Source organism: Montipora foliosa, chromosome 9, assembly GCF_036669935.1.
Source record: "Montipora foliosa isolate CH-2021 chromosome 9, ASM3666993v2, whole genome shotgun sequence".
Lineage (NCBI taxonomy): Eukaryota > Metazoa > Cnidaria > Anthozoa > Scleractinia > Acroporidae > Montipora > Montipora foliosa.
The window spans coordinates 11,087,271-11,092,270 of record NC_090877.1 but is presented as its reverse complement, the minus strand read 5'-3'; positions in this window follow the sequence as shown (position 1 = coordinate 11,092,270).

Below are 5,000 nucleotides of genomic sequence, written 5' to 3'. Positions count from 1 at the left end.
GTGATTTCCTCTAGACCAACAGCCAAGGACAAAAGTAGTCCAAAGGAAACACCATTAAGTTCAAAAAAGGTCAGTGAATTTATTTATTGTGTAGTCTGCAAAAATTTCCATAATCTCCTAGAAGGGATTGGGGATTTGTCCAAAGTGTGGCTTAAAAAAAAACAAAACAAAAAAACCTTTAGTAAAATATCTATATCTCCTCCACCTGAGCTCTTCTCCGCCCTGTGCACATTACATCTACATGTCAAATATCGAAGCAATCCTTCTACCCAGGTTGTGTTACATGTTATTTTTATCGGTATGTTGCTCTCAAAGTACACCCAACTGTGCTATAGAAAACTTATTATGTTCAATTTCAGATAAATAATTTGATAGTTCCAAATTTTATGCTAAGCTACCCTATCTTTTAAGCAACATCCACAAATACAGTATGCCAGTTGGGTGCGAGGCTTTATGTTGCGGAATCCTAACTGTTAGGTATTGATTGATCACATTACTATAGATGCATAATGTTTCAAACCATTATTTTCTAGTTTTCCTTGCAATGTAGTACTGTGATCAAGGTATATGCCAGTTAGGTGCAAGGCTTCATGCTGAGGAATCCTAACTACTAGGCATTAATTGATTGATCACTTTACCATAGATGCATTGTTTCAAACCATTAATTTCTAATTTTTCTTGCTATGTATTACTGTGATCAAGGTACATGTACATGCCGTTTGTATGCAAACTTAACTTAAGCTTGAAATATGCCGTCAACTTTGTTCCTGGGAAGAAGTGACCCTAGGAATGAAGTTAGAATTTGTATTAACCATTAATTATGTTGCAACACATGCCATCAAGTAATTTTCACATGTGTGTGTGTTCGAGAACAAGTGGCACTGTTTATAAATGCTGGCCAAATTTTGGCAACATCGAATTAAGTTTTCTGTGTTTTTGTTCTAGAAGGTAGGGGTAAAAGGGAGGGGAAGTGAGAGGAGGAAAAGGCAGAAAGCTATCAAAAAGAAAGCAAGGATTATGACTAGAACAAATCAAATAATGGAAAGGACAGATACAATCAGTGTTCTTAAGGCCAAATGTAGTACCACTAAAAGCTCTTTAGATTCAGCGAATATAGCTTTTGGAATTTTAAAACGTAAATATCAAACTTTGAAGGGATTAATGTCTCAAAGCAAATCAAATCTAGTAAAAGAAACAAGGCAAGATCAACTGTCAGTTGATAAGGACAGCAACAACAATGATATTGTGTTAGGCCTGGGAAGGTTTGGTGTTTGTAAGCTCATGTCTTTATCAGTTAGTGGGGAGTCAGCTAAAGTTGCAGTTAAGCATCATACTAAATTAACAGCAAAAGAAGCTTTTGTTGATGAAGCCTGTCTTTTATCTGGTATTTCACATGAAGCATTCCCCTTTGTTTTTGGTGTAGTTTTTGGAGAGTTGCATAACTTTCTTGTATTGGAGGTTTGTGGAATTACAGAGGGGATTGAACATAAATTCATTTACCATTTATAGAGCTCTTCAATCAGAATATGTGTCAGTGAAATGTCATGCTTACACATTTTAATGCAGTGTTGTAAAGGGTTACTTTCATTATTTTCATTTAACTGGGATTGTACACAATGACATAAAAAGAGATAATATCTTGATTGCAAAAGTGAGCTTTGGTTAGTGGCAACCCAAAATAATAGACTTCAATAAAGCATGTGAAATAAAATAATACATCCAAGATAAAAGAGTGAAAGAGCTAGACTTAAGTTATGTCATAAACACATTGATCCAGCACTGTATGATGGTCAATATGCCCCTGGTCCAACTTCAGATGTACATGTATTTATTAAAAACTGGATCATTGGATAATGCAATTCGAGAGTTTTGATTGGCGAAGCCATCATGGGTTATGAGCCATTATACCATGATCTACAAACACGGCAAGCATATGCGTGATTTTTTGGGCCTTTTTATTTTTATTGTAGTCTAGTTTTCTATGTTTTGGGGGCGTTTTTAATAAAACGGCTATCTATCATCTCATATCCAACAAGCGCAAGTGGAATAATTTTTAAACAGTTACTCTATTCTATTCTATTAAGCTATTTACATGAAATTCTATGTTTAAGCGTGTTTTTAAACAAACTTCTGCTTGCGATAGAACGTGTATGATTTTCAAGAGAATTCCATAGAGTGGTCTTACGAAGAAGTTCTGATTTCGGCTTCGGTAACAAAAAGGTCAATTTCCTTCGCAGGTTATAGTTACAATCATATTTCATAAATAGCTGCTCAATAGGAGTAGGTGAAAAATCATAAAAACAGTCGAGTGCTAATGAAAGCAATCTATATTCGTACAAACAATTAATAGTAAACCAGTTGCTTCGGGCTACAACCAGTTCGCTAGGTGTTTACCAATCCAGGTTGAAGATGGTCTTAGCGGCACCTACGTGTATTTTCTCCAGCACATCAAAAAGCGATTTGCCACAGGAACCCCATACAACCAAACCATAGGTGACAGACGGTAAAATTACTTTAAAGTGAAAATCAGCTCTCGCCGAAATCGGTAAAAAATACAAGGACCTAAGAAGATTCAGTTTTTGTGTGAAGGACTTGATTAACTCTTTACCGTGAACGTTCCAATTAAGATCACTGTCAAGCTGAACGCCTAAGCACCTAGTTGACTTGACTTGAGTGACGACACTGTTCCCTAATGACACTGCTTGCAACGGCCCAACAAACTGGCCGCGCATTAAGATCATAGACTCGGTTTTATCGCAGTGGGGTACGAGGCGATTACGGCAGCACCACTCATACAACTTCTGGAGGACGCTATTCAAGACAACGATAACCTTGTCAGGAGATGACTCAGCCACATAGACGGTCGTATCGTCCGCATACATGTGAATTTCGCATTCTCTAACTCCAGCTATGTCGGGTAGATCGTTGCAGAGCAATGAAAACAGGGTAGGTCCCAAAACGGATCCCTGCGGCACGCCAAACAGCAGGTAAGGTTTCGGACTGGAACCCATTTACGACTGTAACTTGAGAGCGGTCAGCTAAGTAATCTTTAATCCAGCACAACAAGTCTCCCGCAACACCGACTGCTTGCAACTTTTCCAGCAGGACATGGTGAGAGATCAAAAGGCCTTTGGAAAGTCTACAAAGGCGATACTAACTACTAGGTTTTTATCCAGTGCTCGTCTCCAGTCCTCGATCATTTTTACCAACAATTCCGTTGAGTGGCCCTTTCAATTTGTAAGCCCACTGGCGAGGATGGCCAAGATTATGTTCCGAAATGTGAGTTGCAATTGTTGTGGCGTGTTCCATCAATTTTCCAGGGACGCATAACAGGGAAATTGGTCGATAATTCTGTTTATCTGTTTCATCGTCCATCTTGAACAGGGCCGAAACATTAGCAGTTTTCCAAGAGGTAGGGACAGAATTACGTTCGGCACTCATGGTAAATTGAGATAACAATGATGGCATTAGATCCTTTCCTGCATATTTGAGTAACTTTGGAGAAACATTATCAGGTCCACAAGCTTTGTTTGACCTCATCTTATTGATTCTCTCGGCAATACTAGCATGTGATATGGAAATATTCATTATGCAGGGAGTAACGCGCTAGATGTAAGTATTGTTATTTACTTGTCTACAGACGGGATGATCGCTTGCCAACTTTTCAACGATAGTAGAAAAGTATTCATTTAGGATTTGCGCTTTCTTGAAGTCAGATGTTTCCATTGACCCGTCTGAAGTCTTTAAACCGAGTATAGGCTGTGACGCTGAACTGTAAGCAGCTTTTTTAACCAACTTCCAATATGACTTACAGTCTTTTACTTATAGATCCACGTAGAACCTGCTTTCAGCAACCCTGACTTCATGCGTAACCCTGTTTCTTAAAGAGCGATATTCTGTCCACAGCTCTTGATTGTTTGACATTTTTGCTCTAAGAAGAGTTTTGTAACGTAAATTCATCAAATGGCGTATTTGTGGAGTAATCCAAGGTAAGGACCGGCGTCTAACCTTGATCTCGCGGAAGGGCGCATGCTTCTTACATATTTAATAATAACAATAATAATAATAATAATAATAATAATAATAATAATAATAATAATAATAATAATAATTTTATTAACAGCATTTCCACGAGGCGGCTCTTCATCCCTTAATATCTAACTAAAGTTAATTACAATTAAAACAAACTTAGGAAAGGCTATGTTAAAAACGCTAAATAATTAATATTTACAGTGAAAAAAAAAAAATTATAATCTGGACTTGGCTTTATCTTCTAGCAATTTCTTTGTCTCCTTAAAAAATAAAATTGGGTCCATGCAGTTTCGCAAGGAAAGAGAAGGTTATTGAATAAATTAGCAGCTTCATCTTGAAACGTATTGGCGATCATTGATCTTTGAAGCTGTATACCCTTGCTGGAGCGTAAGTTTCGATTATTTTCGTAAGTCTTTAGTCTTAAATAATTTGGCCAGTCTGAGCTGTATAAACTCTTGTGTGTACTTTTAAAAATATGTCATTCGCGTTGTTCAGTCACCGGTAACCGATTCAATTTCAGGATATCAGGCGTTGTTGCATATTTACCATTGACAAATCTTGCAGCTGCCTTTTGTACTCTATGAGGACGTGCTGTTAAATATTCCCGTAACGAGTGATGAAGAATGTCATTATAATATAATTTCGATAGGACAAGTGCTTGGGCAAGGTTTTTCCTAATTATGGAAAGGCAACAGATTTTTAACTTTGCGAAGCATTGCTAGTGTGGCGTAACAAGTGGTACAATGTACTTAACGTTGTCTTCCCATTTCAGATGTTGATTAATATACGTTCCCAAGAGTTTAGCACTAGGAAAACGCTCAATGTTCTCGCTATTTACTGCGATCTTAATATTTAAGTCTTCGAGGGCACGGGCAGATGACAACTGTTTTGTAGACAAGACGATCGTTTTGGTTTTTGATAGATTAATTACTAAATTTGCATTACTAGACCACTCCTCGAAATTACAT